We start from the raw sequence: 12709 nt of genomic DNA on the forward strand, positions 1-12709 counted from the left end.
ACGTTTCTCTCGCTCAAAGGAGGAGCAGGTCGGCTTCTTTGGTGACAATAACACAGCCCACCCAGTCAGTGCAGACAGATGGAGCCCGTCAGGGGAGTCAGAAGTGGCTCACAGCTTCTGCGCCTCCAGCAAAGTCCCCCACTCCACACCCTGCGCACACAGATGTGCCACCACATTCCTTAGTGACCTGATTCCTCTGTTTCTGTAACAGCTTACAGAAGGGAGTGTGTAAGATGACACTCTGTAGGCTCTCCATCTCTGCTTTCTGAGACAGGAGAGGAAATCATCATTGGAGACCAGGGGTTCTGATCCCAACTCCACTGCCAACTGCACACACATAATTTAGCGTCTTTGAACAGTGGCCCCCCCATCTTTAAAATGAGCTGTGACGGGGGTACAGTACCTTGCTCACATTGTGTGTGTACTACACAGGCCATGCTGGCTAGTTTTATATCAACTTGATACAAACTAGAGTTATCTGAAAGGAGGGGACCTCACTTAAGAACATGCCTCCATAAGATCGAGCTTTTTCTTAGTGACTGATGGGGGAGGGCCAAGCCCATTGCAGGTGGTACCACACCCGGCTGGTGGTCCTGGGTTCTGAGCAAGCCATAAGCAACAAGCCACTAGGCAGCACTCCTCCACAGCCTCTGCATCAGCTCCTGCCTCCAGGCTCCTGCCCTGCTAGAGTTCCTGCCCTGACTTCCTTTGATGATAAACTGTGATGTGGAAGTGTAAGCTAAAGAAACCCTTTCCTCCTCCACTTGCTTGTGATTTTGGTGTTTCGTCACAGCCACAGAAACCCTAACTAAGGCACAGGCTTTAGCTGCTGCAGCCAGGATCACCAGAATGGCTGCTATTGGTATCAAAGTTGCCACAGTTTCTCAACTTCAGGCTCCATTTAATTCTTTTGTATGTTTGTTTGTTTGTTTGTTTTTAAACAAAGAACTCTTTTTTTTTTTAAGATTTATTTATTTATTTTGTATACAGCATGTATGACTACAGGTTAGAAGAGGACACCAGATCTCATTACAGATGGCTGTGAGCCACCATGTGGTTGCTGGGAATTGAACTCAGGACCTCTGGAAGAGCAGTCAGTGCTCTTAACCTCTGAGCCATCTCTCCAGCCCCCTTGTTTGTTTGTTTTTTGGTGGTGGGGGGGTTCTTTTGAGACAGGGTTTCTCTGTGTAGCTTTGCGCCTTTCCTGGAACTCACTCTGTAGACCAGGCTGGCCTTGAACTCACAGAGATCCGCCTGGCTCTGCCTCCCGAGTGCTGGGATCAAAGGCGTGTGCCACCACCGCCCGGCTCCATTTAATTCTTAACATGAATACAAAAGGTTATATTGACTCTGCGAGAGTTTGGCAGGATCAAAGAATGGTCAGGACTCAGCACAACTGCTCTGGACTGCATGAGATGACCGACCTGGAGTCACAGGGTGGTTATCCCTCAGACTTTGGTGTTTAAAGTGTTAAGATAGACAGCGGGATAGGGTGTTTCACTGAACCTGGAGCTCACAGATTCAGCTGGACTTGCTGACCAGGATACCCCAGGACCCCCCCTCCTGTCTCTGATTCCCTAGTGCTGGGGTTACAGGTACGTATGCTGGGCCTGGCTTTTTTATATGGGAGCTGGAGATCTGAACTGGGTCCTTGTATTTGTGCATTTAACCACCTCCCACGCCTCGAGCCTTTGCCTTTAAGTGTGCCGCCTTGGGTTCAAAGTCTTCCATCGAATGAAGCATTAGGGAAAAGGGAGGCAAGAGGAAACCCACCTTACGGGAACTTACGGGGACAGCCAGGCTGAGCCTTTTCTTGGAAGGAAGCACTGTGAGAAGGAGCAGTGACCTGGCCGGAAGGGACATCAGATTGGTGGCATCAGAGCCTCTAGCTCTGTGCTTCACTGGCACTAGGTGGCCCTTCCCTATATGCAAGCATGACTCCAGTCTGTCCAGAGTCCGTGTCTGCACACTGCCAGGCTCCTGGGGGTGTGGCTAGCTCCACGACCCTGTATACTTAAGGCAGCAGGAAAGTGGAAGCCAGAGAAGGTACGGCTTACACTAGGACCCCCAGCTGTAAAACTCAGGGTTCCTCCCAGGCCAGCTCAACTTGGGCAGGCTCTCCTTTTGGCTCTTCAGATCTGTCTGGGAATACGCAAAAGAAACAGCAAGCCTCCTGCCTGAATATGGAGCGGACTTAGGTCAGTGGAGTAGCAACTATCACTGGAACTTGGGGATTCTGGGTAAGCCTCTGTAAGGCCTCTGGAGTGTAAGGAGCCCCAGAAATTGAGCCCAATTTCTCAGGGGGTCTCAGGGTTCACCAACAAGCAAGGGCTGGGGATTCTTTTCTATAACCCCAACTTCCCATGAGTCCTCTGTAACTAGACATGATTCGCACTCTGCTAAAACCGAAACAAGAACATCTAAACCCAGTGAGTGGACGGCTGAAGGAGAGGAGCGCTAGATTCAAGCCACTTGGGGCAGCCAGCCACAGTGGAGGCCTCTGCCAGCCACAGTGGAGGCCTCTGCTCTCACCCTGGGCTGTCAAGAGGCAGATGGAAGCGGGCGGACACACAGCCGGAGCAGCGGTGTAGGTGAGCCATCTCTCCAGCCCGAGTGCCGCTTCTTACACCTGCTTTCTGTGTGACTCCAGATTCATAACCTAGCCTCTCCCAGTCAGCTGTGCCACCTACCTGGGGGTTGGTTAGTGGGCAGTCCTTCCTTCAGAGATGGAGATGCAGATGGGGGCAGAGCTCACTTCGGTCTGGGCCACCAATCACCAGCTGTAGTTCCTAGTCACCTGACTCGGTATAGTCTCAGCACCCAGCAGAGGCAGAAAGGGCTGCTTTTCCCTACCCTACCCAACCTCAGGACCCACCTCCCCCACCCTCGTTTCTCCTACAGTGACCTCCTGGACTCCAGTTGGAGGGTGTGTTGCTTAGCAGAGAAAGCATCTCTCCAGCCTGGCTTCCTCCCAGTTGCTGGGAGAGCCGTGCCCTCTTGGCTTCGCAGCCCGCTCACTTAGAGAGCCGGTCACTCAGTGTTTGGATAGTGTTTAATCATTAGGAGGTGGAGGGTCTAATACCGGGGGCCCAGGGCATCTGCAAATAAGTCAGCTATTTGCCTCTGTCCATCAAGGTCTGTTTTCGGAAGGCTTCTCTCCTGAGACACAGAGCTGACCTCTGACATAGTGGGCTCCCAGATCCTGGGGGAGCTTATTCTCCAAGGACACAGAGGTGAGGTGTGGGGAGAACATGAGTCCTGTGAGATAAACTATCGCCATCCAAGATGGGATTGCCTCTTCCCAGCGCGGAACTCCCATCCTGGGATCGTGTCTTTTCCTCCAGCCCTCCCCACTCAATCTGAACCGCTTCACCTCCCCTGACTGGTTTTGCAAGGTCTGACCCAGCTTTTGCTGCAAGCAACACTCCATGCCCCTTGTCCTGCCACTTGGATCTGGAAATGTGACTGGCCTGAGTACCAGTCCCTTCTCTTGGCAGCTCCCAGAGCTGTTACCAGGCAGAGGGTGTTGGTATCCCAGAAGCCCTCTCCAGTTCACCCTCCATGTCTCCACACCCCCAGCACAGTACCTCACATGCAGGGTGATCCCTACTGTTTGCAAGTCCTCATGAGGTGGGGGTGCGGACTGAATAGCTCACGTTGAAGTTTAACCCCAGCTTGAGAGAATTTGCAGGTAGCAGCTGGCTTTGGGATGTGAGGGCAGAGCCCTTAGAAAGTGGGATTAGCAGCCTTTCAAAAGGCTCTAAATTCCTTTGCACTGTTCCTACTAGAGAGGATGGAAGGAGGGGGGCCCTTGCCAGAACCTCTCATGCTGGCTCCTGCCTGGGCCTTCTGGCTTATGGAGCTGTGAGAGCAAATGTCTGGTGTTTCTAAGTCTGTAGACTTAAACATGCAGGGCTCAGGACAGGTGGCCCAGCCCCAGCCCCAGGTCACCTTAGCCAGCCTGCTATGTGTCAGAGCCTGTATTATTAGGTTCTGGGAACCCAATGACAAGTAAAATACTCTTGGTCTTTAAGTCTAGCATTACAAAAAAAAAAAAAAAAAAAAAAAAAAAAAAAAAGGAAACAATTCAAGATTAGGTTAGAAGTTAGAATAAAGGACCAGGACCACACAGGCTCCTTTGTATGCATCAAGGGAGGGAGCGGATGACGGGATTCTGAAGGGATGCTCATGCTAGCCTGGCCCAGAGGAAGGGCTGGAGCAAGAGGAAACACCATGACAGGGTTGCAGCCCGCAAAGCCATCAGAGGTGCTTGGTACCCCAGGTTGAGAAGTGGAGAGGACACTGGAGAGGCGGCAGGGCCAGGCAGGGAGGCCTTTTATGCCATCTGTGACATGGAGCCCCAAAGGCTTTTTAATGGGCCAGATCTTCATCTGAGGGTCACAGACCATGCTGGGGTACCGGGAGTGTAGCAGGGCTGGCACACAGGTCAGTGACTAAGGGCAGCCAAGGACCAACAGCCATGGGCCAGCTTTGTGAAGGGACTCCAACCCCAACACAAAAGGCTGATTTGGGGGACACCAGAGAGGCCAAGTCATTAACACGATAAGTGCTGCTTGTTCGGGAAGGGCTCCCTCCCAGATTCCTGTAGGGGACATTCAGGATGGGTCTGCCCTCAGCAGCTCCTCGGCTTGCAGACTCTGCTTACCACCCTTTTATTCCAGATCATTAAGACTTCGGCCCTCTGGAGGCTTCCTGGGGGCCTTTGTTTAAAACGAGAAGCCAACCACATTTAATTGCTTCGGCCAGACACCCTGCCTCCCTCCCCCAACCCCTCCCAAGGCAGCTTCGTCCTCAGCCTGTCTCGAAACATAATCAGGGCCTGTTCGGAGGCCCTCCTCAAATTATGGTTCTGATCTTTTGCTCCAAAGAGAGCTGGAATTATAGCTTGGCACAGAGAGAAGTTCAAGTCTACAGGGTCATAAACCCTTTCATGTTCTGTTTCAAGACCTCTGCTGGGGATTTTAGCAGGTTTGCACCTCAGATGTTGCCCTGGGCGGGGATGGGGGTGGGGGAGTTAGAGCGGACCTCCTGTGAGGCGGTGCACATCAGCTTTGGCTCCTTCCCCCGCTGGGGGTCCCAGGCCTTCAGGTTTCTGTTTCTACCCCCCTTCCCCCCCCCCCCCCGCCAGACTTTGACAAGGACAAGAGCAGCCGGTGGGCAAGAGCTGACTGAGACTCCCCCAAAGAGAACCGTAGTTCAGGGAACACCGTGGCCACGCTGCTGGGCGCAGGGTTGACAGGGACCATTTTATAACCTGGCTTTCTGATGCAGTCACTTCAGTTTCTGGTACCCTTCTGTTCTCATTCGTGAATCCAACAAGATTCTAACTCATTGCCAAATGGCACTGGCTGCCATGCATTCTAATCTATCCCTGAATGGCACTGGCTGCCAGGCTTTCTAATCCATCACCCGATGGCAGTGACTGCCAGGCTCTCTAATCCATTACCAAATGGCACTGGGAAGCAGGCATTCTAATCGATCGCCAAAAGGCACTGACTGCTAAGGATGGAGGGCATTCACTAACCTTGCACTGGCGTGGTCTCACACCCATTACCTTTGCAGCTTCCCAGTGAGGAAAACACACACACACTTGAACTCACCTGGCCTCCAGACGTAGCTGGAAGCCTGTTGGGAGCCATTGCAAAGGGTGGAGAACGCACAACTCAAAGTCTAGAGTAGGACACGGGTCACGAACTGAAACGATTTTTCTAAAAATGGTAGTAAATTGTGTCTGTGGTCGCTCAGTCTCCCAAGAGGAACTTCCTAGACATCCATGTACTGAAGGTGAAGGTCCCGGCTGCAGGAGGAGTACCTGAGGTCTGAGGGGATGGCACACCACAAGCTGTAGTCCTGGCCACTGGAGTGGTTCACATCTGGGGGGATGTCCTATTCTGTGGGCCACAGCTCAGCCCTGCTGCTTTCACTGTTCGGTTCTAGGGGCTTGGTGCCTGCATCACGCTGGTTATTTAAATGTTCCGCACATCAGTCTCGCACCACAGTGCGCCTGTTCTTTGATGGTTTGAATGAGACTTGTCCCCCATAGTCTTGGGCATGTGAACACTGGGTCTCCTGTTGCTGGTGCTATTTGGGGAGGTTTAGAAGGTGTGGGCTTTGTTTAAGGAAGTAAGTCACTAGGGCTGTGCTTTGAGAGTGTAAAGACCCCGTGCGGCTGGCTGCCTCCAGCTCATTGTCTCTGCTTTGTGATTGCAGTTCAAAACACGAGGCCTCAGCCTCCTCTTCCTGCCTCCGTGCCTGCTGCTTCCTGCCCTGGCTCCCCACTACAACACCCCTGGAACCAGAAATGCAGATAAACTCTTCCTTCCCTTAGATGCTTCTGGTCATGTGGTTTATCACAGCACCTAATACATGCGCAGCCATCATTCACCCATCCTTCCATTCATTCATTTGATGGAGGAATGTCATCCATCAAATGAATGCTGTGAATATGTGTTGCTCTGATAGGTTTATAAATAAAGCCATTTGGCCTATGGCAAGGCAGCTTAGAGGCAGGTGGGAAATTCAAAGAGAGAGACAGGAAAAAGGTGGAGGGAGACACCAGCAAGCCGCCCAAGGAGCAACATGTAATGGGATGCAGGTAAAGCCACAGAACATGTGGCGATACATAGATTAATAGTTATGAGCTAATTTAAGATGTAAGCGCCAGCTAGCAAAAAGCTTGAGCCATGGCCATACAGTTATAATTAATATAAGCCTCTGTGTGTTTACTTGGGGGATGCGAGTGGGAGAGATTTATCCCAATCACCGGCAGGCTGGGACACAGGAAATCTTCTGACTCATTTATTCTTTATGATCTAAATAAAAGGAGCAAACCCTCTAAAAGGGGCACTGTCCTAGGAGAGGGGATTGGCCCACAAATTCACCTGGTTTTGTTTTACTGATGCTTACACATCGGGTAAGATGATACGCATGAAAACAAGGGGTGTGGCCAGGCGTAGTGAGACTATGATGCTAGCATGCAAGAGGCCGAGACAGGAGTCCCTCCATGTGGGATGAGCTCTTTCCAGAAACCACTTTGTCAACTCAGTCTTCAAGAACCCCGGCTTGGCCAGGCAGTAGTGGCACATGCTTGTACTCTCAGTACTCTCAGAGGTAGGTGGATCTCTGAGTTCGAGGCCAGCCTGGTCTACAGAGCGAGATCCAGGACAGGCTCCAAAGCTACACAGAGAAACTCTGTCTCGAAAAACAACATCACCAACAAAAGAACACTGGCTTGCAGAAGCCAGGAGGCATTAAAAGCCACAGGTCTGGTAGCAGGTAAAGAAATAGGGTCCAGAGAGAGGAGGCATCTGTTAAAGACATTTGGTGGCAGCAAGCCAGGGTTAGAGCCAAACCTCTTGGTCCCTGGCGAACTTACTGTGTGGACTGTACCAAAACTACCATCAAAAAGATAGGCTGTGCTTTTCACCTGACTTTCTCAGAGTTCATGATCTCCGGGGCTACGCACAGAGTCCAGTTTTCTCCCCAGAGGCCAAGGATGGATAGTTGTTATCCAACTTCTTCATTGGCAAAGTGGACAGCCCAGCACCAATGACCCAGGGCACATGGAGTCTTACCACCAGAAGCTCCCACATGATGTGAACAGATCAGAGAGGCAGTCTTGAGAAAATGCATCGATGCACCAAGTAACCTTGGATCAAGCTGTCTGGGTGGCACAGCTGAGCAGCAGACCAAGACAGACGTCACACGGAAACCAGGGATACTTCTGCAGTGGCCAGCACAAGGGTCACTTCAGACACCAGGCTAGTTACAACCAGAGCTATCCTGTCAGTAACAGGCAGCGTGGCTGGGCTGCTGTTTATTTATTATTATATTACCATTATTATTATTATTATGGTTTTGTTGTTGTTTGCTTTTCAAGATAAGGTTTCTCTGTGTAGCCCTGGCTGTCCTGGAACTCGTTTTGTAGACCAGGCTGGTCTCAAACTCACAGATCTGCCTGCCTCTGCCTCCCGAATGCTGGGATTAAAAGTGTGAGCCACCACTGCCCAGTCTGGACTGTTTTTTAAAGTGACAGAAGGGAGCCAAGTGTAGTGATATGTGCTTGCAATCCCAGAACCTGAGAGGTAGAGGCAGGAGGGTCATGAGTTCAAGGATATCCTTAGCTATAAAGTGGGTTCCAGGCCAGCACAGGCTAGGTGAGACCCTGTGTCAAAGAAAAAATATGCATATAAACATATATGCACAGACACAACAAAGGGTATTAAAAAGCAAAGAGAAATCCCACGTGTACAGGACCATAAGTAGGCCTACTTGATACTTGGGTAGAGTTTCTTTCTTCCTTTCCTTCCTTCCTTCCTTCCTTCCTTCCTTCCTTCCTTCCTTCCTTCCTTCCTTCCTTCCTTCTTTCTTTTCTTTTCTTTTCTTTTCTTTTCTTTTCTTTTCTTTTCTTTTCTTCTCTTCTCTTTCTTTCTTTCTTTCTTTCTTTCTTTCTTTCTTTTCTTTCTTTCTTTCTTTCTCTCTCTCTCTCTCTCCTTCCTTCCTTCCTTTCTCTCTCTCCTTCCTTCCTTCCTTCCTTCCTTCCTTCCTTCCTTCCTTCCTTCCTTCCTTCCTTCCTTCCTTCCTTCCTTTCTTTCTTTCTTTCTTCCTTTTTTTAAAAATTATTTTAACTTTATTTTATATGCATTGGTGTAAAGGTGTCAGATTCTGGAGATCTGAACTTACAGACCATTGTGAGCTGCAATATGGGTGCTGGGAACTGAACCCAGGTCCTCTGGAAGAGCATCCAGTGCTCTCAACCATTGAGCCATTTCTCCAACCCCCCTTTGGTAAAGTTTCTAAAGAATATTTTATTTTTCTCTGTGTATGTGTGTGTACATTTATATGCATGCACATTTGTGTGAGTTTCCGCACATGTGTGCCAAGGCCCCTGAATGGAGATCAGGGGGCAGCTTCTTGTGTTAGGTCTCCCCTTCCCTGTCTCCCTCATTTGAGACAGGGTGTCTTGAATGCTACAGCATCTGCCAAGCCAGGTGGGTAAGTGACAAGCTTTCAGGATTCTCTGTCTTGCACCGGGACTTCAGATGTGCACTAGTAAGCCTGGATTTACTGAGTTCTGCATATCTAGACCCAGGTCCTCATGCTTGTTTGTATTCTACCCACTCAGTGAACCATCTCCCCATGCCAACTAACTGATCTTTCTCTATAATTTAAAGTATGACATATGTGTGTGTGTGTGTGTGGGGGGGGTTGGCTAGTTTTATGTCGACTTGGCACAAGCTAGAGTCATCAGAGAGGAGGGAGCCCCAATTGAGAAAATGCCTCCATAAGATCCAGCTGCAGGCAAGCCTATGGGGCATTTTCTTAATTAGTGATTGATGGATGTAGGTAGTACCATCCCTGGGCTGTTGGTCCTGTGTTCTATAAGAAAGCAGGTTGAGCAAGCCATGTGGAACAAGCCAGTAAACAACACCCCTCCATGGTATCTGCATCAGTTCCTGCCTTCAGGTCCCTGTTTGTGTTCCTGTCCTGACTTCCTCCCATGATGAACAGTGATGTGGACCTGTGAGCCAAACAATCTCTTCCCCCCCTCCCCCCCCCGCCCAACTTGCTTTTGTCATGGAGTTTCGTCAAAGCAGCGGTAACCCTAACCAAGACAGGGTGTAGGCTCACCTCAGTGTGTGTCTGGAGGCCAGAGAACAACTTTGTGGAGGCATTTTTCCTCCTCCCACTTTTGTAAGGGTTCCAGGGATCAGACTCAGGGCTGTGGGACACAGCAAGAACTCTTAGGCATCGAGCCATCTTGCTGACCCTGAGAATCTTTGTAACCATCATTTGCCAGAAAAACAAAACCAGCAAACTTCCTGGCACCCGTTAGAATAACATGTCCCCATAGTAGAACCACGGTGCACACGTGGTCACACATCTTTCTAGTGCTTGGCTTGACTATAAACTTCTTGCACAAGGACTGTGTCCTGCTCATCTTTAGACTCCAAGGTGCATAGTAAGTGTTCAGTAAATGTTAAGTCACCAGCTCTTCTATGCTGCCCTACTGCTGACACGCAGCTGATACACAGTATGGGGCAGCTACCGTCTTCCTCGTCTACCTGAGGATTTTCCTCCATAGAAGGGAACCACGAAGCTCCTGGAGGACACATGGTCACCCTGCAACTAATACACAGTAAATAGGCAATGCACTGGGTTCTCGCAGGGTTGCATCCATGATGGGAGGTGTGGGGGTACCAAGTCCATGTTTCCCCATGGAGTGAGGCAGTGTAAGTCAATGTGTCTGCAGCTCTCCTGGTGCACCTATGGTGGTACTGTGCTTTCCTTCACACGAAATGTAAGTGGGGCCGAATGACTTCCTTCGGTCAACATGGTTATTCTGAGGCTTTCAGAGATGTGTGGCTCACCACACTTGCCATCTCTTCACCATGGGATTATTAATTCTCAATCTGAACAATGGTCCCTCTGGCACTCTGGTCTCCAACCTTCTACAGTGACCAGATGATAAGGGTGAGAAGTTTTTTTTTTTTTTTTAAGAATTATTTATTTATTTATTATCTATACAGAAGAGGGCACCAGATCTCATTACAGGTGGTTGTGAGCCACCATGTGGGTGCTGGGAATTGAACTCAGGACCTCTGGAAGAGCAGTCGGTGCTCTTACCCTCTGAGCCATCTCTCCAGCCCTAAGGGTGAGAAGTTTTAGAGTTGCTTGTTATACAGCATAACCTAACTTATCCTAACTGATCCTTTGGTTCATCACATGTGGTTATTTTCTGCTGCGGGACATACTCTGGCTGGGTTTCAGGGCTTAGGCTTCGGGGTGCTGGGGGATTGAGAGCAGAGGAAGTTTCCCAATTTCTGCCCTTTCTCTTGGGTCCCTCGTTCCAGTTTTCACCATGGTTTGACATCTTTATATCCCAACTTTAGGTGCACAACTTATCTTTAAAAATTACTTTTATGTGTGTGAGCATTTGCCTGCATGTATGTCTGTGCAGTGTGTTCATGCCCAGTGTCCTTGGAGGCCAGAAAAAGACATCAGATCCCCGGAACAGGATTACCGATGGTCGTTAGCCACCATGTGGGTGCTAGGAACTGAAGGTCCTCTGGAAGAGCAGCCAGGGCTCTTAACTGCTGAGTCGGCTCTCCAGCTCCCATGTAATTTCTCTTTCAACAACTCTTGGAAGGGCACCGCTCACAGAAAAGTGTCTCTGGGGGTCATGGCTAGGTTCTCCAGCCCCCACCCAGCCGCGTCGGGGGTGGAGTGTCGCACTGGGCCAGCACACCTCTTGCCCTGTCTCTCTAAGTGGGAACACAGCAGCGGGTGAGAGGCAGTGCTCCAGGCTTGGCAGGCTGTAGGTTCCCAGGCCTTTACAACCCTCTGGAGAATTCCTCTGCAGCTTAAGGTGCAGATGGTCTGCTTCCTGTCATCACCGCCCCCTGTTCAACCCAGGTGGCCTCTGCCCACAGAAGCAGCCTCTCCTTAAAAAGGAAGCCAGTGGCAGGGGCAGACTGGGGCCCTCCAGGAAGGCCAATGCGGTAATTATCACCCTGTTACAACGGAAATAGAGATTTGCCTCCAAGGCCCCTTTTATGGGCTTTGGAACAGTGACTTTCACTCTCTCCCACTTTGTTCCTGGACACACAGAAGGGAACAGGGAGGGGTGGGCATGGGAAGGATAGGGAGGAAGCCTGGGGAAGAGTGCAGACAGGCTTCTGTGCCACAGATGTCCATCTATAGAGAATGGGTATAGGCCTGTGTGCAGGACACAAAGAAAAAGTGTTCCTGGACGTAATGGGCATCACTGGGAGTGATGAGGGCCCTTGGCCTTCGAAATGAGAAGGAAGAAGGAGAGGATGGGGTAAGTAGAGGGTGGGGTGGGAGGAGGAAGAGGAAGAGAGGGAGAGAGGGAGAGGCTTTCTATGTTGTAGGTAGAGAACCTCCTGTTACTGCTTGAATATAAAATTGGTCCCCAATGGCTCCTGTGTGAAGGCTCTCTGCTGGTCCTGATGTGAAGAGGTAAACAGGACACAGGCACACTAGCTTCTTCACTGATGGACTCATCCTCTGATGTGTCCACACTGAAGGGACTGTTAGGGGACAGGGTCTGGCTAGAGGAAGTGGGTCAACCCCTGGAGGCCTGCTCTTGAAGGCACAGCCTGTTCCTGGCTTCTTCCTGCCTCTCTCCCTGTCAGCCACGCAGTGAGCAGCTCCTTCAACTGTGCCCTTAGGTCAGCTGCATCTACACAGCCAGTTCCAGGCCAGTCAGAGTTACATGGCAGTCCTCTGTCTCAGAAAACTAAAATGACGGGTACAGGAACCATACAGCTGTTAGCCAAGACTGGGAAAGTAAGTCCTTGGATGACTTCAGAAACTTGGCAAACTCCCCTGTCACTAAAAAGATGCATCGTCAGACTTTGACATCATTAACTCCTCCTCTTACCGAGGCCACAAAATGACAGAATTCTCAGTGTCCCTACTCGGAACCTGTAAGGAGGCCAAGCAGGGTGGACGAATGTGCTGCTGGGTGATCCAAACGGTGGCTTTGTAAGTCTCACATCCTGGCAGGGTGTGGGCTCTTGTGCTCTGGGGACAGAGCTGGGCTTGGCTTTGCAGGCTGCTCTGTATCAGGCTGCAGTCCCAGCCTCTCACCAGGAGCCTTGCTGTCACAACAGAGTCCCAATTCAAGTGGGAATCGGGCTGGCTTTGAAGGCTGGGGTCAGGG

The 12709-nt window shown here is 50.5% G+C and overlaps 1 protein-coding gene and 1 long non-coding RNA gene across 16 annotated transcripts in view; one reads left to right on the forward strand and one right to left on the reverse strand.

Moving 5' to 3' along the window:
• Positions 1–12709, reverse strand: part of Nav2 (neuron navigator 2) — a 654337-nt gene that overhangs the window by 103938 nt on the left and 537690 nt on the right. The window lies entirely within an intron of this gene.
• LOC121829010 (uncharacterized) lies at positions 1834–6348 on the forward strand. Its single transcript, XR_006071774.2, has 3 exons — positions 1834–2591; positions 3136–3233; positions 6232–6348. It is a non-coding gene; the product is annotated as an uncharacterized LOC121829010 (long non-coding RNA).

Source organism: Peromyscus maniculatus, chromosome 1, assembly GCF_049852395.1.
Source record: "Peromyscus maniculatus bairdii isolate BWxNUB_F1_BW_parent chromosome 1, HU_Pman_BW_mat_3.1, whole genome shotgun sequence".
Taxonomy (NCBI): domain Eukaryota; kingdom Metazoa; phylum Chordata; class Mammalia; order Rodentia; family Cricetidae; genus Peromyscus; species Peromyscus maniculatus.